Source organism: Rhodnius prolixus, unplaced genomic scaffold (assembly GCF_049639745.1).
Source record: "Rhodnius prolixus isolate KJV_2025 unplaced genomic scaffold, Rpr scaffold_1, whole genome shotgun sequence".
Taxonomy (NCBI): Eukaryota; Metazoa; Arthropoda; class Insecta; order Hemiptera; family Reduviidae; genus Rhodnius; species Rhodnius prolixus.
Genome location: NW_027411581.1, coordinates 19,440,540 through 19,466,833, shown reverse-complemented (window position 1 = coordinate 19,466,833; position 26,294 = coordinate 19,440,540). Strand labels below are relative to the sequence as shown.

The 26,294-nt window shown below is 33.8% G+C and overlaps 1 protein-coding gene across 4 annotated transcripts in view; it reads right to left on the bottom strand.

Annotated features, from left to right (window-relative positions):
* ko (Stork-head domain-containing protein knockout) overlaps positions 1 to 26,294 on the bottom strand; it is a 260,788-nt gene that overhangs the window by 87,878 nt on the left and 146,616 nt on the right. Inside the window, exon 1 of one of the 4 annotated variants that reach the window (XM_074133558.1) lies at positions 12,777 to 12,795. The exons of the other annotated variants lie outside the window; for them this stretch is intronic. The gene's annotated coding sequence lies outside the window, so the exon portion shown is untranslated. Of the gene's footprint in view, positions 1 to 12,776; positions 12,796 to 26,294 lie in introns of those variants that run through there. 4 annotated transcript variants of the gene reach the window in all.

Sequence of the window (26,294 nt, the reverse complement as noted above, 5' to 3'; positions counted from 1 at the left end):
TATAATAATTTTCTAGGCGCCACGATAGCCAAGAGGTTTGGATTTTATTTAATGATTAATACGAGAATTTTGTAGTTACCTAAGTCCCTCCGTCCATGACACCTAGTTTAGTAGTTAGACGTGAAGTCCTCCGCTGTCAAAATAAGGCATTACTTTACTTTATTTTAAGTTTTCAAAGGATTGGCTAGCTGTAGAAGATATGAGTGGAGGACTTGTAACTATAACCAGGCGTCTACAATTGTTGAATAAAAGAATAGCCGTTCTATAAAGTAGCACCTTTAGCAGACTGATATTCTCCCAACTCGGCATTACGGTTATATTCCATAAGTAGCACTTGTGATTGACTGCTCTAGTCGTAAGCTGTGAAATTGGATGTCAAGGTAACACTTAAACTACTAATCTAATTTGAAGTTACGAAGATTTTTGTTTTGTTTTTGAGTTGAGCTGCTCACAGAACATTTTGAAACAAAAAAAGAAACACTTTTACGTACTCAGTGAACCACCAAATTTCTATTTCCGGAGCAGCATTTATTTACGATCTGTTACGACAGGCCAAGAGGACATTAAAATAGGAATAAATCTTCGGACACTTTTTAAAAGCAACTGGATATCTGTACCTTTGCATGGTACAGATTTTCTGCAGCCCATTGTTCATCTGAAATACGAGGGTCGTTTGAAAAGTCCGTGCAAAGTCAGAGAGATAGCACCACTGGCGCGTATCGAGGTTATGTTTAGTTAGTAGCTTCTCTTGGAAGAACACATACCAAGTTTCAGCCAGATCGGTCTATTTCTTTGTGTTTGGCATTCGTTTGAACCGAGGAAGTCGAGTGATTTTCAAAAAATGGACGAAAAAGAATTTCGTGTGTTGATTAAACACTACTTTATGAAAGACAAAACGCCTCAGGAGACTAAAGAGAAGCTTGATAAACATTATGGTGACTCTGCACCTTCGATTAGAACAGTTTATAAGTGGTCTCAAAATTTTCGGAGTGGCCATATGGACACAAGTGACGCTGAACGTTCTGGACGCCCTGTTGAGGTTACTACTCCAGAAATCATTGATAAAATCCATGATATGGTGATGGATGACAGAAGAGTGAAGGTGCCTGAGATTGCTAGTGCTGTGGGCATCTCGAATGAACGGGTACATAATATTTTGCATCAACATTTGGACATGACAAAGCTATCCGCATGATGGGTGCCGCGATTGCTCACGCTTGACCAAAAACGAAATCGTGTGAAGTGTAGCAAGGACGGTTTGCAGCTGTTCCAGAAGAATCCGCAGGACTTTAAGCGTCGTTTCGTCACTGTGGATGAAACATGGATACATCACTACACTCCTGAGACCAAAGAACAATCTAAACAATGGGTTACCAAGGGGGAATCTGCGCCAAAAAAGGCGAAGACCGTTCCTTCGGCCGGAAAGATTATGGCGACTGTCTTTTGGGATTCGCAAGGAATAATCCTCATCGACTATTTGGAAAAGGGTAAAACTATTACAGGTGCATATTATTCATCGTTATTGGACCGTTTGAAAACCGAGCTGCAAGAAAAACGCCCACGATTGGCCCACAAAGAAGTCCTTTTCCATCACGACAACGCAGCAGCTCACACCTCAGCAGTTGTGGTCGCAAAATTAATGGAAATAGGGTTCCAACTCGTTTCACATCCCCCCTATTCTCCAGACTTGGCTCCCTCGGACTACTATTTGTTCCCCAATATGAAGAGATGGCTGGCGGGAAAAAGATTTTATTCAAACGAGGAGGTGATTGCAGAAACGAATGGCTATTTTTCAGACTTGGACAAATCCTATTATTCGGAAGGGATCAACAAACTAGAGCAGCGTTGGACGAAGTGTATAAGCCTAAAAGGAGACTGTTGAAAAATAAAAAAGGTTGACCCCAAAAAATTAAGTAGTTTTTATTTTTGCACGGACTTTTCAAACGACCCTCGTATTCCTAAGGAAGACGAATCTAGTAGTTACAAGTCACAACTATTTCGGAGTTGCCAGACCTTGGAACTTTTCCAATTGGAACGTCCTGACCTTTTTAAGTAATATACTTACATACTTTAATACAAGAAACCAGAAATGAGTTTTTACTTAAATGCTATCTCACTGAGCGCACCTTGATAGAAACGAAAATTAAAATAAAATAAAAAATAAATGATTTAAGAAATTAGAAATTCCCACGTTTTAAACAAATACAGGTAATAAATCTGCATCCGGCAATATAATAATGTAATCAACTGATTCATAGTATAACTAATCGCTCATTAACTCTCTTATTCATGATGATTTTTATTGAAAGTTTTTAAAAAATTACGAAGAGAGTAAGAATTGCTATTTCATTAATATATTAACTAAATAGTCATTAAAAATTATGATTAGCCAAAAAAAATTATTTTGCTGTTGTACAGTTGATTATACACTCCACAACTTGAAGCTTTTTATTAAATTAGGTTTTTAGAATTTGTTAAACTTTCTAGTTATATATTATAAAGTTTGTAACGGATGTAGTTATTCACATGGTTTAATTAATATTTTCTAATGTAACATAACTAACTAACTAGATTTCAAAGGTTATAAGTCTACATAGCATCGACTAATTTATAAAATAAACCAATCATGTATTTAACCTTATTAATCTTAACCCACAGAATTAATTAAAACTATTAACAAACAATTAATTCAATTCCATGGCGGAAATCTCTTTTAAAAAACAAGAATATAATTTAAAAAGAAATAAACAAAATACCAACCAATTTTAATTAATGGACTAGTTCTTAAGACTAAGTAGATCATTTGACAGAGTTAATACATTTGTCTGTCCGCTGCAGGCACATTCAATCTCGACTTAAACGATTTATTGCTCTTGTAATTTAGTTTAAATGAAATTTTATTGATTACTCAATAAGTCATGCAAATAAATTTCCTTTTTAAAATCTGTAAATGCTTAATTAAGTTCTATATTTTATTGCAAGAAACAATAAATACGTATATTTAGAAAGATTTAGGTTCTTTGTTCGTTTTTTTTTTCTAATTCTCTTTTATAAAAAAAAAAAATTAGAACTTAATTTAATCTTTATATTAGAAGCACAGAAGCTCATGAGGGACATCAGTCAAACCAGATCCATTACTTTCCATTTTTAACAGAAGTCTTAACGAGTCGTACGAATATTATTGCTAAGTACGTAATTAGAAGGCCCGTTCTTTTGTTGTTTTTTTTTTATTTGTTTGTGTGTGTTAAAAATTATAATAAAGTGTTAATTGCTTTGTGTTAGTTCCATAACAATAAGCTATTGTTTAAGTAATTATACCTGCCGTTAATTACCAAACGCTTACCGTTTTAGCGACAGTAACATAAATTGTGTTATACAAGAAATGTAATGAATTATGTAACGTCAATTGAAAATTAAATCACTATCATTTAGCAAACTATTAAAACGTTATATATTTAATAAGAGATTTCTAAATAATCGGAACTGCAGTCTGAGAAAGACTGCAAGAGTTTTCTCACAAGACTGTAGCCTGTTTTTTGCAAAATCATGTCCTGATGTTGGCGACAGCTTGATGGGCTAATTTTCACATTCTCTGCACAACTAACTTACCGAGGATGAAGATCTGAAGAGGGTTTGAAGTATCTAATAAAGGGAAAAGGCCTAAAACAAATTCAAGAGTATTAAAAACTTCCTGCCCTTTCAAAAAAAAAAAAAAAAAAAAAAAAATGAATGAAAAAACTGAAAATATTCAATTAAGTAGCACTTCTGATCTAGATTGTTTTCAAAAACCCAGAATTTTGCATAAATTTGTTTCTGACTAGTCTTGTACAGGAATTAAAACAGAACTGTGTTCTCATTCGAATCGAATTTTGCATAAATTTGTTTCTTACTAGTCTTGTACAGGAATTAAAACAGAACTGTGTTCTCATTCGAATCGAATTTTGCATAAATTTGTTTCTTACTAGTCTTGTACAGGAATTAAAACAGAACTGTGTTCTCATTCGAATCGAATTTTGCATAAATTTGTTTCTTACTAGTCTTGTACAGGAATTAAAACAGTATAAACTAGAACTGTGTTCTCATTCGAATCGAATTTTGCATAAATTTGTTTCTTACTAGTCTTGTACAGGAATTAAAACAGTATAAACTAGAACTGTGTTCTCATTCGAATCGAATTTTGCATAAATTTGTTTCTTACTAGTCTTGTACAGGAATTAAAACAGTATAAACTAGAACTGTGTTCTCATTCGAATCGATAATTGATATTTAAAGAAATTGTTAAAGCCTTTTTTCAATGGAAAAATTAGAAAACTAAAAAGTTGACTCATTATTGTGGCACTTGAGTTGATTTATTTTGACTAAAATAGATATACTCGTACACTTAAATATAAAATGAGCCGTTCATTACACAAATCGATTCACTTCACTTTTTGAAATATCTTAAATTTAAGTGTCAAAGCATTTGGTTCAGTTATAGCTTTTTATATTAATAATACAATTTCCTAAATAATAAAAGAGTAATATCATTAAACGGTTAAAAACATTTTGGCCATTCAATAATAAATCATTTTTTTCAGAAACCATTTTGATTAATTCCTGTCCTGTAAAGTAAATCGTTGCAATAATTCAAATTAAATTCAGTAGCAGCGCTGTATGATAACGGTAAATTTATTTGAATTTACGTTATAAACGGAATTTCAAAAAACAATGTAGTTACATTATTTCATCGCATTTCTCCACTATTTGTTTTGTTTTAGGGAGTTAATCGAGTTGTGCAACGAATGGCTAAAATATCATATTTGTATCTACGATATTGCGCTGATTTGAGGACATTGTTGCAACATTGATGTCGCTGTATTGCAACACTCCTTTCCAAGAAATTGTGTTTAAAATAGTTTATTTTCTCCAAATGAAGAAGAGTTGATATACTAACAATGAATACGTTGTTAATAAAAAGCAACGGTACCTAACGAAGTAATCCAGACTAAGGATGTAATTCCAGACAGTGTCTTCATTTAGTTTTTAGTGAAAATTAGTTTTCATTAGAGAAGTTACTAATTAATAGAACAAAGAGAACAAAAGTCTGTAATTTGTGCATCAGGTAACAGCAGTATTTTTCCTCTGATCAGATTTCACATATCGTTTATCGTCGCCACCAAACAAAAGGTGAAAGTGCTCACATTAAAGTACATAAGGACAGCCTATGGTTGCGGTTAGCGCAAGGTACACATGTAAGTAAGATTTATTCCTTCCTTTCCGGGTTCGATCTGATTATTCCTTCCTTAATATTTGCTTACATGTTATCAACGTTAGTTATATATATGTATATATATATATTTTTTAATTTGAATTTCAGGAAACAATTAAATGTTCTAGATTTCTGCCTTCTCCTTAAGTTTCAGTCACGACTGTTCTTCCTTTCCAATGATAAAAATCGTAATGATTCCCTATATATGGCGATATAATTATTTTTTGTCTTCCGTTTTATTTTGTTTTCTAAAAGAAAGTTTTCTTTTTCTTTATTTGTAGAGTTGTTTAAAACTGTCCGTTTAATGTGCACATTATCTTAGGCAAAACTATCTATACTTTTTCTAGCAGGCTCAACCTACACGTCGAACAATATAGTTCTTCTTATATTTCGGCTCCAAATAAATTTGCATTGAAGGTCGGACCAACCTATTAGTTGTAATAAGTCCCTTAATTAAATTGTTCTCACCAATTTAAGAATTACGTGATATGTTAAAGCTCAAGACATAAGAAATGTCTATATCGAAATTACACGCTAAAGATGGCATTGTCAGGCCGAAATGTCCAATGTAAATAAAGAAAACAGTAGAGGATTAACGCCTACTAATTTCCAGAACTATGAAACCCTTTCATCCTCACCAATCCATGGAATATCACAGGCAATATCTTGGCAATCGTAAGATATTTTCATGTAAAGCTAAAGATAACTTGGAGCATAATTTGTTATTCTGTGATGGGGTTGAACTATAAAGATTTCAATGTATTCAAAAATATACAGCTCCTATTTTAAAGTAGAACCTTTTCAAGTGGAAGCCTTTATGAATAGCTTTGACAAACAAAAGTTAAGCGATAATGAGTTTAGAATTCAGACAATCACTTATTTCATAAAAAACGAATGCTAAGAGAGGTAAGGTGTAGGCGTGAAGTGATAATTGAAATTTAATTTAAATAAATAAATAAACTTTAAATTTTAAATAATAAAATTGAAAAATGTAAGCTGAAATTAAATTTTAAAAATAATTACATTCACTTTAGGTTTATTCTTTATGTTTAATCAGGTATATGCGCCAATCTGGAATGAAATTGAATATAAGGAAATCAAAAAGCACATGAATTTTAAGTCTTTAAGGTTTGTTTGTTAATTCTTATTTTGGTTGTTCAGTTCCATTCCAACAGCAACCAGATATTATTATTTTTAATAAAAAGATTGGAATGTTCTTTCTCTTCTTTTTTTTGCTTTGTAAGTTATTATTTGTGTGCAATACCTGGACTTCTAGCTGTGAAACATGTATTTTCTAAAAGCTAATAAGGGAAAATTTTTAATATTTTCGGTCCAATGGGATACACTTCACTTTGGTGCATTGAGTTATTCGTACTTGATTTATAATGTCTCTTTAATTAAAAACAAAACGCAAGATATGTGCATGAAGCAACAACAGAAAGTCTCAAGTTGGTTTCGTTTGATACTATTCTCGCTTCAGTTCTAGGATACATATTCGTCAGGTGGAAATGCGACTTTGCTAAACGTTTTTCTTTAAAATTCGATTACTACTTAAGTATACTCGACATTTTTATTTGAAAACTCTTCTAAGTAACATTGATTTTTTTTGAGATCCTCAACTGTAAATACACCCTCTGAAGCCGAAGTCAGAACAATAGGCGCTTCTGACAGATTTAATGGATCATTCAAAGAAGTTATAGAACACCAACTGTGGAAACAATAGAAGTGCAATTTTACGGACAGAATTTCGGAGATTTTTTTTTTAGAAAATTCTCGGAGAACGGGTCTTTCTTTCTCTTTGCTCTGAGCCAAAGATACGAATAACAGCATAGTACCCATCGTTTTACTTTATACATTTCTGGAAAAATTATTTTTATGAAACCTGATGGTTTGATTGAATTTAATAAGCGAGGTGAATGGAAGGTCGCTCTCTACCTGCCAATTAGGCCAAATACTCGAGAATACTAATTCGCACCATCCGTATTTACACATTGCGCTCTTCATGCTTAGTTTTTTTAAAAAAGAAAATCGGTAAATACCCTAAATAAAGACGTTAGATAGTGTAGGAGCCTGCTATAAAACCTGAAAGTCCAAATATGGCTCCCTTGAGATCGTAATGTAGTCCCTGTTCATTGGACACTAAATTAGGATGAGCTTGAGTTCACCAGTGAGTTTATTGAACCCCGATAGAGTCGCACACATTAACTTCCTTTTGAAGCTGCCTTAAGAGAAAGCCCCCTGACGTTTCATACCGGAAATGAGTTGGCTTGACCGAAAGAAATAGTGTCTCTCTGCCACCATTAACGGCATTTCTAGTTCTCAACATTACCTAGTTTTGAATGATCCTGATTATATATATATCCACTATTGCTAAGTATTTGGGTCTAGTAATATTATATATTCTGTAAGATAGGCCTCTACTGACCACACCATGCGGTCACAGTTCCCGTTACTCGCAGCCTCGCCTTAATACACTCTTCCCTTATACACAGATACTGTAGGTGGAGACAGGTAATTCAATTTTTAAATTTCATTTAGATTTCTAACGAGGATGTACTCCTGCAGCTCATAGATTATGTAATTGTAATAGATTATATTAATCTTTTAGAGGAAATAGTATTGCAGTCCCCTTTCTTGTTTCTGATAAATTGTCATGTCAACCTCCATTTTTGTTTAACAGTTTAATTTTATAAATACTAATCTTTTACATTAATTTAATGTACTATCACAAAAGATAGCACTACTTTGTAAAATCCTTAACAGTAGTGCGTAATAGTTAATTCAGGGATAGGAAATCCTCAAATCGTACTTACAGTGACACCTTATCTGTCAAAGTCCCTTGCCTATTTTACAACACAATGAACTATTTACGTGATATTTACAAATTTGTGGAATGTTTATCAAAAAGGAAATTTTTGCTAAAAACTGCGCGCCCAACTTGCTCTCCACAGTTTGGAGTTTATGTAATAAAATTTTCTCCAAAACGTGGGAAGGTGTACTAGCATGGCTTTTATAATCCAAGGGCAACTTGATAACATGGTTTTAATGATGTGACTATCGATAGTTTTTTCAAGTGGATAACTATTTAGTTGAAGACATTTAGGGATTTAATTTCTTTATAGATTTTATAAATACTGGTACATTCTTGTATAAATTTTCTCAGAAATATTTCTAATGTTTCTTCTTGCTTTCGTTAATTATTAATTTGGGAATAGAAGTTGTAATTTGAAATGTAATTTTCCTAATCAATATACTGTTTCTTCAAGTCCATTTCGTAAATATATACTTTAAGTAGTTATCATAGGTTTGAATTTGGGTATAGACTTCTCATTAACACTAGCATTAACATTTTTTGGGAGTTAAACCATAACCTTCAACCTGTAGGCACTTATATAATCGCTAATACTAATTTGGAAAGTCTAAATCTAAATTTTTTTAATTCCAATTAATGAAATTCTAGAAAATAGAAAGATTGAAATACGTTTACAACTTTTGAAAGTTAGATATGGTTCCGAGCACCTAACCACCAAGTAAGGTGTAAGGTTACAGTAGAGCTTCTGTTACAAAAGGGGAAGGAGACAGAGTTACAAAATGTATCTAAATAAGTGAAATAGTATTATAGTCTCAAATTATAGAGTTAGATCTCATTTATAAAATAACCACCACATTCGGCTGGAAGTTTATCTTTTAACCGCATTAAACGCTATAGATATAACAAGTTAATGAGCCGTGTAATGTTAGTGAATCATGAATGGAAAGGTCAACTATTATACTCGTATACTTGTTGACATGTTTTTCTTGTAAAGGAGGTCAATTTAAAGAATGGATATTTGACTACATAAATAAATTTGCTAAATGAATGAAAATGATAAGCAACACAGATATAGTAATTAATTAAGGAGAAATTTATTATTCCTGACCACACTTAATAGCTCATTTAATGGCTCTTAATAGGATTTCAATTAGATTATCTAATATTAATTACTATAATTAAGATGGGAAGAGTTGTTGGGTTGACCTAGTTTTTGTTAACAGCTGATAGCAGTGAAGTCCCATTTATTATCTCCTACTACACACTTCTATCGAGTTTTGGAATTAGAGGGGAATACTAGTTTGGTTGGTAAAACGAGAGTTGTCTTTCTCAAACAATCCACAATGACTTGAAAATAATTAGAACGAGTATTTAATTGGGCCTTTCCTTTACAGTAAAAGAAACTTCACAATCTGCTCCAATTTAAAAAGGTAAGTACTACGAGAAGTTGTAACTTTTTTTCTTATCTCTTGCTAATCCTACTTTAACACGTTCTCTACTTCTCGATTTTGCGAGCAGTCAAGAAAAATGGCAGAATGCAACAATTTGTAAGTTGTTGGTTCTTGTATCAGCGTTTGTACAATGAATAATATAAAAAACAGTATAGTATAAAAACTAAAAATAAAAAAAAAGACAAATCATGTTATTAAAATAAGTAGTAAAAATAGACGCGCCTACAATTTGCCTACAATATATAATAGGCCCCTTTTCTTGCAGAAAAAGTCAACAAAAACTAGCAATAAAAGCGAAAGATAGTCATAAAGAACAAAAAGAGGAGCTCCACCTGTTTCTAGTTGCGAAGTCACGTCCTCCTCTCAGCGCTTAGCGTCCATTCATGCACCATTCTCCATTCATTGTGCTCCAGTCTGAGGGTATCCCAACCCGTAACTACAGGTCATTCAACAAATGTTTTTTTTAATTTACCCTTAGAAATGTAAGTATGCAATTGTGGTGAAACACTCAATGTTTTGCAATTAACTAACTTTTTATTACTTTTTTAATGGTATTTATTGCTACTTTTTGATGATAAATGTACAAAAGGTTGTTCGAGTTTGGGGGAGTATCTGCGTAATTTCTTTAAGGAGCATGAATCATGATGGCACTAACTGGAGGAGATTGTTTAAAGAAAAACATGAATAAAGGTTGAACTGAAACAACCCTAAACGCAGTATTTATATCGCTGAAATCGTTGTAATTTTTTGGAGTTTAGACATATATCACAAAAAGAGATTATTATTGTTCATCGCGAGCTATTCATCCTGTTTATTAAAAAAAATATATGGCAGAATCGGTAATGAGATGAGACAGGACAGACGGAAAAACAGTTGCATACGGTATTCCACATTGGGATGTTCCTGTTTCAGGTTCCTGCTTCTGGCACGCTCTCACTGATAAGAAATTAAGGAAGATTTAAAGTAAAACAAGGACTAACTGTACGGAGGTTGCTAGAAAGGATGTCCTTTCTTGTTGAGGAACTATTCTCTCGCTCCGATTGGTAAACGACTAGCTCATTCATTATGATGCACTATATATGATATTTAATAGAATTTAAAAAATGAATATGCTGCTTGAAAATTGGTAATAAATTACATCAAAACCGCAAACCAAACGAGAGAGATCTTTTTCTATCAAGTGGTAAAATGCAAAGATAAAATGGAAGAAAATATCGGAACAAAGAACACTCACACAGATTGTTCCGGAGCTTGGAAGTGAGCAATCTAGCATCAGGCCAACATGTGTTCTGGATCAAAAAGTTAAAACATACGGTTAGCTTCTAGGTTAGAAGCCTTTGATCGGAAGTAAAATTGATTGCAGATGCTAAAAGTAGCAGAATGGAACTATTGGGAAAAAAGCAGCACAAAAATCTAGTTTAGAAAAGACCAGTAAAACCCGGAGCGCTCAATAAGAAGATACCAAACAGATCTGCGCAAAATTCTGTTTTGATCTTTATTCTTTTTCGTAAGATGCAGAAAGAGACTTAAGCTTCAACCATTCTAACAGGGGTATTTACTGCGCATCATCATCAAAAGTCATAGGCACCCGGAGCATTTTTCTGAGCACTTTCGGCCTTCGCTACAGACAACCTTAGACACAGCCAAGGCGCCACGGTAGCCGAGCGGTTAAGAAGATAAGAAGTAAAAATTTATTTGATGCACTGCAAGAAAACTCTCTACATACATTACAAGCCTAATAAATGATATTATCAAGGCTTTCAAAATGATAAATGACTCAAAATGAATTGGTAATTCAACGGACGTGACAATGCGAAACCAATTCTGTTCTACTTATATGGCGGATATTCAGCTTTAAAAAAAAGAAAAAGAAATACATAATTACATATATTATATCAAAGTAATATATTGCTGCGAGTGTAACAGAAAATAATATGAGAATTTAACTCTGACAAGGTTGAATAATCAATAAAATACTTCAACAGCTCACTTAATAATTTTCAGATCACCGAAAATCCTTGAAAGAACATTTATTTTAACATGTTTTAATTTCAAAATTTGCCAATCAAGATGAGATTACAGTTTTACAAAGGTACTGTATGTTTTTATTAATTTTATTATGGCAATATGCTTTAACTTCTAACTTTTTTTAGTACAATTCTGAAGACAGAAACTAGATTTATTACGGATAGCCACGGCAATTTGCAGACTACTTCAGCAACGCTCTAAGTTACTGATAGAACTGTAACTATGAAAATGACACCATGAGACACAGGGCTGAGGCCCAAAATGGCCTCTATCCCTTTCAAAATGGCCATTACTTGAACCAGAATCTCCAAATTGTCCCACATTTATTTGGATCCTTCGAGTTCCCTTAAATAGTCTTAAATCAATCAGGGACCTAACCCAGAACCTCTTACAACCCTCTGGGCTGTTTCCCTTACAATCGTAAAACCCACATCGCTAATAATAAAACGCCTGTCCAAGTACCTTCAGAATCCCGCAATTACAACGGCAACCTTAACGTGTTTCTGAAACCAATTTTGCTCAAATTAATCAGTTCTAAAGAAACCTGTTCCATCTTCTTAGCTTTCCCACTTCCACGTTTCGTAATTCTGGCGTTACAAATTTTCTCAGAAATGGCTGGAGCCGTTTCTAGCAAATGGTCGGTTAGGATGAGACTAAATTGATTCACATTAGCATGCTACCTATCTCGACATACAGACTAGAGTTGTGGGATTCTATATAATCTACAAACATACTTACATTCAGACATTGCTAAGTTCCTCCAACAGATAAATTACTTGATGCCCCTTTCTAAGAGACAAACCTTACTCTTCGCAAAGACCACACCTTTCAATTCAAACAATAATTCGCCAAAACGAATTATTTCTAACATATGTTGCAGGTGAGTTAAAACTGTCATTATTGATTCGTCAAGACTTGAATTATAATTAGGAGATTTTCATTGGCAATCCTGTCAATCAGTCTTTTTTGAAGACAGATTTCTTTATTGCTACTCTTTGTTTCGGTTTCAGTCGGTGCCTCTTACCAGGAGCTTTTTTGGGGTTTGATATATTGTGTCAGTTTGGTTACAAAGCTTCTGATGAAGAGTAACAATGGTACCCGAAACTATTATTAAAGAAATTAGACTTCTAAAAGTAACTATCCTAACCATTGCTGATCCAAACTTATATCATTCTTAAACAGGCAAATTTGTAATATTTTTGTAAAATGTATTTGTAACAAAATTGTTTGCTAAAACCTTGTTCAACAAATTTTCTCTTTCTCTGATCACTAACGAGACGGCATTGTTCACAGGCCAGCTGTGCACAGAAAGCGGTCCCAGGCGCCTCTGCATTGTATTTGTTGTCTCGCCTTAAAGTTAAAAATAATAATATGATTGAAATAAGTTTATTTTAGTTAGAACAATGATTTATTTGTACAATTTTTTTTGAACTGGCTGTTGCTTATCCCATTAAAGTTACTTTTCTTTTTAAGAAAATAAGAGGGAAAGTAAAGCTTCATTTATTCGCAATAATAAAATTAATGCCAATTTATAATCATTCTATTTTTTGCGCTCTTTAATGGCCGTAATCAAATACTTAAACGTTATGCAAATTCAAGTAGTAAAAAGTTAATCCAAGAATAAACCGGAAAGTAAAAAACTTTTTTACACAAATATACGGCGAATTGTAGAACAAAATGCAAAATAATGAGAAAGAAGAAGTATTACTTCCTGTTTACAGCGTTATAATGAAGTAATTATTTTGATCAGGCATGAATCCTTCGGCCAGTTTAGTTCCTGACTTTCAACACGCACCCTGATTTAGACAAATTAAAAGCAAATGATAATTTAAACGTCATTTTGCTACAAATTTTAATTGTTTAACTAGCTGCAGAATTAGAAATGAGAAATAAGAGCATTGCCTAAAGCATTTAGAATCCCAAACATTTGGTTCAAAGTAAAAAATGTATTTAAATGTAAATAACTGTTGGATTGCTGCCATTAATAAGCAATTGATAAACGTAAAACAGTCTTTAGAGACTTCTAGAAATATATTTCTTAATGAGAAACTAAAAAAAAAAGCTGAGAAAATTATATTTGAAAAATCTAACAAAACTAAACTGCTTTTTGCTTTGCAGATATAATTGAAAAAAGAAGAAGGCTCGAATTAGAGCTAAGTGTTAAGACAGATGCAATAATGAAAGACTGGTCATTGAAGCAAGTGTGTTTATGACCCCCAGAAAGGGAGTTAATGCTGAAAAGAAGTGCAAGTTAGAAGTTGGCGAGGTACAGGGAGCATTACGGTCCAGGGATGTGATGATTTCTTTTCTGGTACTGGACACAGTAACAATGAATGAACCAATCATTGGGTGTGTTATCTTTTATCAAGGCTACGAGCACACCTAGGTTATAGAGTTAATACCAAAGTGGCTAGAAATATGCTTGGAGGCCGGAGAAGTTATTAAACAAGGTATGAACTCCTCGTATCTGACAACTGTGTAATATTAGATAAAATTAGGCGTCACGGTAGCCGAACGGTTAGAGGCGAGACCTACGAAGCTAATATGTATCAGTGGTACTAGGTTCGATTCCCGGTCTTAGGCCTTGGATTTTATTTAATGGTTAATCAAAGAAATTTACAGTAAAGTATGTTTGCTAGTCGCCTCCGTCGACGACACCGAATTGATAGTTGGACGTTAAGCCCCGACTGAAAAAATAGGCGATTACTTTAATTTTTACTTTATTAGATAAAACTGAAGACGAATTGGAAGAGAAATTGCTAAATATAAATGTTTTCTTCATTATAAATTTATCTTAACTTCTATGATCGATATTTTCTAATCTTATACCACACAAATCCATGTCAAAATCCCTACAAAGGAATATTAATCATGTGCCCTACATTAAACTTCTTTATCTTAGTAACATTGGAACACTAGAATCTTTGCAAAATAACTGATACTGTTTTGTAAGATTGAATAAATGTTGAATCTTTACCCAAAATTTCAAACGTGGAAAGTTTTGAAGAATTACTTCGCCTTCTGCTTCTCAGTTTCTCGATGTTTTTTAAAAAATACTAAGCATTTTGTAAAAAGCATAAAAACAAATAAACTACGCAATAATTAGTCAACATTCCTACGGCAAATCATTTTTAATATAAATCTTTTTCCTAAATTTCTATTTCTTTTTATTTATGTAGATTTAACCAGGTGGATCCGCCACGATTCCCTAGCGGTTGGTTAGATGCCTTGCCCATAAGACTATGGTATTGGATTCGATTCTCAGTATAGGTCTTAAAAATTATTAAATGGTTAACATGAGAATTAACTATTTGGTAGTTTGCTAGCAAGTAGTTGGACGTAAAACTCGCCTTATTAATAGGCCTTACTATACTTTACTTTTCCCAAATTGAACTCCTTACACTCATTCAATTTCTGTGTAAATTAATTTAAGTTTTTTTAACATTTCTTAAAATTTGAAAGAGCAGAAATCCTGAGCTTTTTTTCTTGATAAATAACATTGAGATTTTCTACTTCTTAAATTGAAAAGCCTTAACTTTAGACATCGAGTTATTAAACTCATTACTCTCTGTGATAAAAATAAAAGTAATATGTTTAAAATGTACCAATGAAGTGTCTATAAAAATAAAGATTTTTTAAATTATTATTTTTTGTTTTAGTTTTTAAGAGCGAGCGAAATAGGGTGAGCTTGTGACAGAGAGATTAAAAATGCTGCTACTCCATCTCGTTTTAGGGAAAACAAGTTTTTAGAATTCATTAAGTTTCACTTCTCTGTTTCCGTTTTACTCTTTATTATTTATTTATTTTTAATCGTTCATTTGCAGACATTGAGTGCAATAGTTAATAGTGGTCATTAGGAAAACAATAGGCACGGAAGAAGAATGTAGTGCAGCGGTGCACCAGTTGTGCGTTGGCGACCAGCCGCTGTCACCAGCTGTGTCAGTTGCTACTTTCTCCGTGAGATTCTGCCATTGGGAAGCAGAACAACCGGCCTTGTTGACCCACTTATTGTAGTATACATTTATCTAAACAAGATTTGTCAAGAAATTGTATACTTTTATTTATTAAAATTCGTTTAATAATTATTGAAGTAAACAAATTAGTTTAAGAAAATGTGTAGTGGATGATCAGTTAATTAATAAGTTCGAACTACCAAACAATAGCACAAAAATCGCATGTTCTAAGACAGAAAATTAGAGAATAAAATTCGAGACAAATTGGTTAACCTTGGAGCAATCTTAGGCAGGTGTTGAAGCTGCACATGCAGAGTGCAAGAATCGCAACACATTGCATGTCAAAAGTCACCAATACTCGGCAGTATGAATGAAAGCTAGGTCTTCTCGAGATTCTGCTGCATAAAATTGAAGACACATGTCTTGTTTAGCATTAAGCTGAAGATGAAACAACGTCCTTACAATGTCCAGTTCCTTTGTTTATCATCAATTTGTTTAAATAAGCAATTAATTTAAAAATTTTAAAATAGATATCTTTACTAAATACTACATCTTAAACAGAAAGATTGTTAAAATTTTCCGGCACAATTGGAATCAATTACACGTAATAAGAAGCATGCAAATCTTCAGAAAACAACTTCGCACAGTTTTGTAGGTTGGAAGCCTTTAATGAAGCGTATCTAAATGTATTCTCATTTGAATATGTTCTACAACTGTTCGGAATGGCACCAGTTATTATCGTAGCTTGTCTTCAAATACTACCAGAGATGCTTGAAAGCTTAAATTGAGAGAAAAATAAGGAATCCTTCAGCATTTATTTTATAATCTTAAAAAGGAGGAAACAACTAGTGTTTAATTTAGGATATTACTTTAATATAGACAAAATGGAAAAACCATCTCTGAATAGTGAAGCTATTTTTATTCTGAACTTCAACCTTTATAAGCATAAATTGTTCAATTTATGATGACTGTGGGCATTTCTTAAATGTCAAGTGGCCTAAAGTCACGTATTATAAGTTTAATGATAAATTTTAAGAATGCCTTCATGATATTTTTTATGCATCTAATAAAAAACAGTTTTTTTTTATTTATATTCTTTATAAATAAATTTTAGATAATTATTTTATAATTTCCTATAGGATCTGACATTATTAATATTCAATCAATCGGAAGGAAGAATCTGTAAATGTGGTTAGTATCACCCCCAAAACCGGAAATCATAGATCAAATTTGATATTTCAATTAGGTACAGGGAAAGAAAATTAGGTTTTGCACAAAACTAAAAAAAATCCTCTTCCGCAGATGAGAGTACTATACATGGCTCCATTCGTCTAATGACTGTAGATTTACCTCTCACTTTGTACAGTAGGGTAACTCGAAAGACTGGGTGCTTTTTAGGAGCATTACTAATTGATGTTCCTTGACCTACAACTACCTCCCGCAATTAACAACACATTATTGGCATGAAATTTTGTTCACTTATATACTACACATTACTGAGTTATAAGTTATATGCTGTAGTTTCCTTGGGTACAGATCCATAAATTGAGAAGATATTGAGAGATGAAATTATTTTTGGTCATGGTTTTGCTGTGAAATGGGGCCCTTACAATTCCCACAGTAAACAACAGATTATTCGTATGAAACTTTCTGCTCTTACACACTCTGTTTTACTGAGTAGTATGCTATAGTTTTCTTGAGTACAGATCCATTAGTTGAGAAGATATTGAGAGTTGAATTTTTTTTTTTGGGTCATGGTTTTGCTGTGAAATGGAGCCCTTATAATTCCCACAGTAAACAACTGATTATTCGTATGAAATTTTGTGCAATTACACACTCTGTTTTACTGAGTAGTATGCTATAGTTTTCTTGAGTACAGACCCATTAGTTGAGAAGATATTGGGAGTTGAAATTTTTTTGGGTCATGGTTTTGCTGTGAAATGGGGCCCTTATAATTCCCACAGTAAACAACTGATTATTCGTATGAAACTTTCTGCTCTTACACACTCTGTTTTACAGAGTAGTATGCTATAGTTTTCTTGAGTACAGACCCATTAGTTGAGAAGATATTGAGAGTTGAAATTTTTTTGGGTCATGGTTTTGCTGTGAAATGGGGCCCTTATAATTCCCACAGTAAACAGCTGATTATTCTTATGAACCTTTCTGCTCTTACACACTCTGTTTTACTGAGTAGTATGCTATAGTTTTCTTGAGTACAGACCCATTAGTTGAGAAGATATTGAGAGTTGAAATTTTTTTGGGTCATGGTTTTGCTGTGAAATGGGGCCCTTATAATTCCCACAGTAAACAACTGAATATTCGTATGAAACTTTCTGCTCTTACACACTCTGTTTTACTGAGTAGTATGCTATAGTTTTCTTGAGTACAGACCCATTAGTAGAGAAGATATTGAGAGTTGAAATTCTTTTGGGTCATGCTTTTGCTGTGAAATGGGGCCCTTATAATTCCCACAGTAAACAACTGATTATTCGTATGAAACTTTCTGCTCTTACACACTCTGTTTTACTGAGGAGTATGCTATAGTTTTCTTGAGTACAGACCCATTAGTTGAGAAGATATTGAGTGTTGAATTCTTTTTGGTTTATGGTTTTGCTGTGAAATGGGGCCCTTATAATTCCCACAGTAAACAACTGATTATTCGTATGAAACTTTCTGCTCTTACACACTCTGTTTTACTGAGTAGTATGCTATAGTTTCCTTGGGTACAGATCCATAAATTGAGAAGATATTGAGAGTTGAATTTTTTTTTTTGGGTCATGGTTTTGCTGTGAAATGGAGCCCTTATAATTCCCACAGTAAACAACAGATTATTCGTATGAAATTTTGTGCAATTACACACTCTGTTTTACTGAGTAGTATGCTATAGTTTTCTTGAGTACAGACCCATTAGTTGAGAAGATATTGGGAGTTGAAATTTTTTTGGGTCATGGTTTTGCTGTGAAATGGGGCCCTTATAATTCCCACAGTAAACAACTGATTATTCGTATGAAACTTTCTGCTCTTACACACTCTGTTTTACTGAGTAGTATGCTATAGTTTTCTTGAGTACAGACCCATTAGTTGAGAAGATATTGAGAGTTGAAATTTTTTTGGGTCATGGTTTTGCTGTGAAATGGGGCCCTTATAATTCCCACAGTAAACAGCTGATTATTCTTATGAACCTTTCTGCTCTTACACACTCTGTTTTACTGAGTAGTATGCTATAGTTTTCTTGAGTACAGACCCATTAGTTGAGAAGATATTGAGAGTTGAAATTTTTTTGGGTCATGGTTTTGCTGTGAAATGGGGCCCTTATAATTCCCACAGTAAACAACTGAATATTCGTATGAAACTTTCTGCTCTTACACACTCTGTTTTACTGAGTAGTATGCTATAGTTTTCTTGAGTACAGTCCCATTAGTTGAGAAGATATTGAGAGTTGAAATTTTTTTGGGTCATGGTTTTGCTGTGAAATGGGGCCCTTATAATTCCCACAGTAAACAGCTGATTATTCTTATGAACCTTTCTGCTCTTACACACTCTGTTTTACTGAGTAGTATGCTATAGTTTTCTTGAGTACAGACCCATTAGTTGAGAAGATATTGAGAGTTGAAATTTTTTTGGGTCATGGTTTTGCTGTGAAATGGGGCCCTTATAATTTCCACAGTAAACAACTGAATATTCGTATGAAACTTTCTGCTCTTACACACTCTGTTTTACTGAGTAGTATGCTATAGTTTTCTTGAGTACAGACCCATTAGTAGAGAAGATATTGAGAGTTGAAATTCTTTTGGGTCATGCTTTTGCTGTGAAATGGGGCCCTTATAATTCCCACAGTAAACAACTGATTATTCGTATGAAACTTTCTGCTCTTACACACTCTGTTTTACTGAGGAGTATGCTATAGTTTTCTTGAGTACAGACCCATTAGTTGAGAAGATATTGAGTCTTGAATTTTTTTTGGTTTATGGTTTTGCTGTGAAATGGGGCCCTTATAATTCCCACAGTAAACAACTGATTATTCGTATGAAACTTTCTGCTCTTACACACTCTGTTTTACTGAGTAGTATGCTATAGTTTCCTTGGGTACAGATCCATAAATTGAGAAGATATTGAGAGATGAAATTATTTTTGGTCATGGTTTTGCTGTGAAATGGGGCCCTTACAATTCCCACAGTAAACAACAGATTATTCGTATGAAACTTTCTGCTCTTACACACTCTGTTTTACTGAGTAGTATGCTATAGTTTTCTTGAGTACAGATCCATTAGTTGAGAAGATATTGAGAGTTGAATTTTTTTTTTTGGGTCATGGTTTTGCTGTGAAATGGAGCCCTTATAATTCCCACAGTAAACAACAGATTATTCGTATGAAATTTTGTGCAATTACACACTCTGTTTTACTGAGTAGTATGCTATAGTTTTCTTGAGTACAGACCCATTAGTTGAGAAGATATTGGGAGTTGAAATTTTTTTGGGTCATGGTTTTGCTGTGAAATGGGGCCCTTATAATTCCCACAGTAAACAACTGATTATTCGTATGAAACTTTCTGCTCTTACACACTCTGTTTTACTGAGTAGTATGCTATAGTTTTCTTGAGTACAGACCCATTAGTTGAGAAGATATTGAGAGTTGAAATTTTTTTGGGTCATGGTTTTGCTGTGAAATGGGGCCCTTATAATTCCCACAGTAAACAGCTGATTATTCTTATGAACCTTTCTGCTCTTACACACTCTGTTTTACTGAGTAGTATGCTATAGTTTTCTTGAGTACAGACCCATTAGTTGAGAAGATATTGAGAGTTGAAATTTTTTTGGGTCATGGTTTTGCTGTGAAATGGGGCCCTTATAATTCCCACAGTAAACAACTGAATATTCGTATGAAACTTTCTGCTCTTACACACTCTGTTTTACTGAGTAGTATGCTATAGTTTTCTTGAGTACAGACCCATTAGTAGAGAAGATATTGAGAGTTGAAATTCTTTTGGGTCATGCTTTTGCTGTGAAATGGGGCCCTTATAATTCCCACAGTAAACAACTGATTATTCGTATGAAACTTTCTGCTCTTACACACTCTGTTTTACTGAGGAGTATGCTATAGTTTTCTTGAGTACAGACCCATTAGTTGAGAAGATATTGAGTGTTCAATTTTTTTTGGTTTATGGTTTTGCTGTGAAATGGGGCCCTTATAATTCCCACAGTAAACAACTGATTATTCGTATGAAACTTTCTGCTCTTACACACTCTGTTTTACTGAGTAGTATGCTATAGTTTTCTTGAGTACAGACCCATTAGTTGAGAAGATATTGAGAGTTGAAATTTTTTTGGGTCATGGTTTTGCTGTGAAATGGGGCCCTTATAATTCCAACAGTAAACAGCTGATTATTCTTATGAAACTTTCTGCTCTTACACACTCTGTTTTACTGAGTAGTATGCTATAGTTTTCTTGAGTACAGACCCATTAGTTGAGAAGATATTGAGAGTTGAAATTTTTTTGGGTCATGGTTTTGCTGTGAAATGGGGCCCTTATAACTCCCACAGTAAACAACTGATTATTCGTATGAAATTTTGTGCAATTACACACTCTGTTTTACTGAGTAGTATGCTATAGTTTTCTTGAGTACAGACCCATTAGTTGAGAAGATATTGAGAGTTGAAATTCTTTTGGGTCAGGCTTTTGCTGTGAAATGGGGCCCTTATAATTCCCACAGTAAACAACTGATTATTCGTATGAAACTTTCTGCTCTTACACACTCTGTTTTACTGAGTAGTATGCTATAGTTTTCTTGAGTACAGACCCATTAGTTGAGAAGATATTGAGAGTTGAAATTTTTTTGGGTCATGGTTTTGCTGTGAAATAGGGCCCTTATAATTCCCACAGTAAACAGCTGATTATTCTTATGAACCTTTCTGCTCTTACACACTCTGTTTTACTGAGTAGTATGCTATAGTTTTCTTGAGTACAGACCCATTAGTTGAGAAGATATTGAGAGTTGAAATTGTTTTGGGTCATGAATTTGCTGTGAAATAGGGCCCTTATAACTCCCACAGTAAACAACTGATTATTCGTATGAAATTTTGTGCAATTACACACTCTGTTTTACTAAGAAGTATGCTATAGTTTTCTTGAGTACAGACCCATTAGTTGAGAATATATTGAGAATTGAAATTTTTTTGGGTCATGGTTTTGTTGTGAAATGGGGCCCTTATAATTCCCACAGTAAACAACTGAATATTCGTATGAAACTTTCTGCTCTTACACACTCTGTTTTACTGAGTAAAATGCTATAGTTTTCTTGAGTACAGACCCATTAGTTGAGAAGATATTGGGAGTTGAAATTTTTTTGGGTCATGGTTTTGCCGTGAAATGGGGCCCTTATAACTCCCACAGTAAACAACTGATTATTCGTATGAAATTTTGTGCAATTACACACTCTGTTTTACTAAGTAGTATGCTATAGTTTTCTTGAGTACAGACCCATTAGTTGAGAAGATATTGAGAGTTGAAATTCTTTTGGGTCATGCTTTTGCTGTGAAATGGGGCCCTTATAATTCCCACAGTAAACAACTGATTATTCGTATGAAACTTTCTGCTCTTACACACTCTGTTTTACTGAGTAGTATGCTATAGTTTTCTTGAGTACAGACCCATTAGTTGAGAAGATATTGAGAGTTGAAATTTTTTTGGGTCATGGTTTTGCTGTGAAATGGGGCCCTTATAATTCCCACAGTAAACAGCTGATTATTCTTATGAACCTTTCTGCTCTTACACACTCTGTTTTACTGAGTAGTATGCTATAGTTTTCTTGAGTACAGACCCATTAGTTGAGAAGATATTGAGAGTTGAAATTTTTTTGGGTCATGGTTTTGCTGTGAAATGGGGCCCTTATAATTCCCACAGTAAACAACTGAATATTCGTATGAAACTTTCTGCTCTTACACACTCTGTTTTACTGAGTAGTATGCTATAGTTTTCTTGAGTACAGACCCATTAGTAGAGAAGATATTGAGAGTTGAAATTCTTTTGGGTCATGCTTTTGCTGTGAAATGGGGCCCTTATAATTCCCACAGTAAACAACTGATTATTCGTATGAAACTTTCTGCTCTTACACACTCTGTTTTACTGAGGAGTATGCTATAGTTTTCTTGAGTACAGACCCATTAGTTGAGAAGATATTGAGTGTTGAATTTTTTTTGGTTTATGGTTTTGCTGTGAAATGGGGCCCTTATAATTCCCACAGTAAACAACTGATTATTCGTATGAAACTTTCTGCTCTTACACACTCTGTTTTACTGAGTAGTATGCTATAGTTTTCTTGAGTACAGACCCATTAGTTGAGAAGATATTGAGAGTTGAAATTTTTTTGGGTCATGGTTTTGCTGTGAAATGGGGCCCTTATAATTCCAACAGTAAACAGCTGATTATTCTTATGAAACTTTCTGCTCTTACACACTCTGTTTTACTGAGTAGTATGCTATAGTTTTCTTGAGTACAGACCCATTAGTTGAGAAGATATTGAGAGTTGAAATTTTTTTGGGTCATGGTTTTGCTGTGAAATGGGGCCCTTATAACTCCCACAGTAAACAACTGATTATTCGTATGAAATTTTGTGCAATTACACACTCTGTTTTACTGAGTAGTATGCTATAGTTTTCTTGAGTACAGACCCATTAGTTGAGAAGATATTGAGAGTTGAAATTTTTTTGGGTCATGGTTTTGCTGTGAAATGGGGCCCTTATAATTCCCACAGTAAACAGCTGATTATTCTTATGAACCTTTCTGCTCTTACACACTCTGTTTTACTGAGTAGTATGCTATAGTTTTCTTGAGTACAGACCCATTAGTTGAGAAGATATTGAGAGTTGAAATTGTTTTGGGTCATGAATTTGCTGTGAAATGGGGCCCTTATAACTCCCACAGTAAACAACTGATTATTCGTATGAAATTTTGTGCAATTACACACTCTGTTTTACTAAGAAGTATGCTATAGTTTTCTTGAGTACAGACCCATTAGTTGAGAATATATTGAGAATTGAAATTTTTTTGGGTCATGGTTTTGTTGTGAAATGGGGCCCTTATAATTCCCACAGTAAACAACTGAATATTCGTATAAAACTTTCTGCTCTTACACACTCTGTTTTACTGAGTAGTATGCTATAGTTTTCTTGAGTACAGACCCATTAGTTGAGAAGATATTGGGAGTTGAAATTTTTTTGGGTCATGGTTTTGCCGTGAAATGGGGCCCTTATAACTCCCACAGTAAACAACTGATTATTCGTATGAAATTTTGTGCAATTACACACTCTGTTTTACTGAGTAGTATGCTATAGTTTTCTTGAGTACAGACCCATTAGTTGAGAATATATTGAGAATTGAAATTTTTTTGGGTCATGGTTTTGTTGTGAAATGGGGCCCTTATAATTCCCACAGTAAACAACTGAATATTCGTATGAAACTTTCTGCTCTTACACACTCTGTTTTACTGAGTAGTATGCTATAGTTTTCTTGAGTACAGACCCATTAGTTGAGAAGATATTGGGAGTTGAAATTTTTTTGGGTCATGGTTTTGCCGTGAAATGGGGCCCTTATAACTCCCACAGTAAACAACTGATTATTCGTATGAAATTTTGTGCAATTACACACTCTGTTTTACTAAGTAGTATGCTATAGTTTTCTTGAGTACAGACCCATTAGTTGAGAAGATATTGAGAGTTGAAATTCTTTTGGGTCATGCTTTTGCTGTGAAATGGGGCCCTTATAATTCCCACAGTAAACAACTGATTATTCGTATGAAACTTTCTGCTCTTACACACTCTGTTTTACTGAGTAGTATGCTATAGTTTTCTTGAGTACAGACCCATTAGTTGAGAAGATATTGAGAGTTGAAATTTTTTTGGGTCATGGTTTTGCTGTGAAATGGGGCCCTTATAATTCCCACAGTAAACAGCTGATTATTCTTATGAACCTTTCTGCTCTTACACACTCTGTTTTACTGAGTAGTATGCTATAGTTTTCTTGAGTACAGACCCATTAGTTGAGAAGATATTGAGAGTTGAAATTTTTTTGGGTCATGGTTTTGCTGTGAAATGGGGCCCTTATAATTCCCACAGTAAACAACTGAATATTCGTATGAAACTTTCTGCTCTTACACACTCTCTTTTACTGAGTAGTATGCTATAGTTTTCTTGAGTACAGACCCATTAGTAGAGAAGATATTGAGAGTTGAAATTCTTTTGGGTCATGCTTTTGCTGTGAAATGGGGCCCTTATAATTCCCACAGTAAACAACTGATTATTCGTATGAAACTTTCTGCTCTTACACACTCTGTTTTACTGAGGAGTATGCTATAGTTTTCTTGAGTACAGACCCATTAGTTGAGAAGATATTGAGTGTTGAATTTTTTTTGGTTTATGGTTTTGCTGTGAAATGGGGCCCTTATAATTCCCACAGTAAACAACTGATTATTCGTATGAAACTTTCTGCTCTTACACACTCTGTTTTACTGAGTAGTATGCTATAGTTTTCTTGAGTACAGACCCATTAGTTGAGAAGATATTGAGAGTTGAAATTTTTTTGGGTCATGGTTTTGCTGTGAAATGGGGCCCTTATAATTCCAACAGTAAACAGCTGATTATTCTTATGAAACTTTCTGCTCTTACACACTCTGTTTTACTGAGTAGTATGCTATAGTTTTCTTGAGTACAGACCCATTAGTTGAGAAGATATTGAGAGTTGAAATTTTTTTGGGTCATGGTTTTGCTGTGAAATGGGGCCCTTATAACTCCCACAGTAAACAACTGATTATTCGTATGAAATTTTGTGCAATTACACACTCTGTTTTACTGAGTAGTATGCTATAGTTTTCTTGAGTACAGACCCATTAGTTGAGAAGATATTGAGAGTTGAAATTTTTTTGGGTCATGGTTTTGCTGTGAAATGGGGCCCTTATAATTCCCACAGTAAACAGCTGATTATTCTTATGAACCTTTCTGCTCTTACACACTCTGTTTTACTGAGTAGTATGCTATAGTTTTCTTGAGTACAGACCCATTAGTTGAGAAGATATTGAGAGTTGAAATTGTTTTGGGTCATGAATTTGCTGTGAAATGGGGCCCTTATAACTCCCACAGTAAACAACTGATTATTCGTATGAAATTTTGTGCAATTACACACTCTGTTTTACTAAGAAGTATGCTATAGTTTTCTTGAGTACAGACCCATTAGTTGAGAATATATTGAGAATTGAAATTTTTTTGGGTCATGGTTTTGTTGTGAAATGGGGCCCTTATAATTCCCACAGTAAACAACTGAATATTCGTATGAAACTTTCTGCTCTTACACACTCTGTTTTACTGAGTAGTATGCTATAGTTTTCTTGAGTACAGACCCATTAGTTGAGAAGATATTGGGAGTTGAAATTTTTTTGGGTCATGGTTTTGCCGTGAAATGGGGCCCTTATAACTCCCACAGTAAACAACTGATTATTCGTATGAAATTTTGTGCAATTACACACTCTGTTTTACTGAGTAGTATGCTATAGTTTTCATGAGTACAAACCCATTAGTTGAGAAGATATTGAGTGTTGAAATTTTTTTGGGTCATGGTTTTGCTGTGAAATGGGGCCCTTATAATTCCCACAGTAAACAGCTGATTATTCTTATGAACCTTTCTGCTCTTACACACTCTGTTTTACTGAGTAGTATGCTATAGTTTTCTTGAGTACAAACCCATTAGTTGAGAAGATATTGAGAGTTGAAATTTTTTTGGGTCATGGTTTTGCTGTGAAATGGGGCCCTTATAAT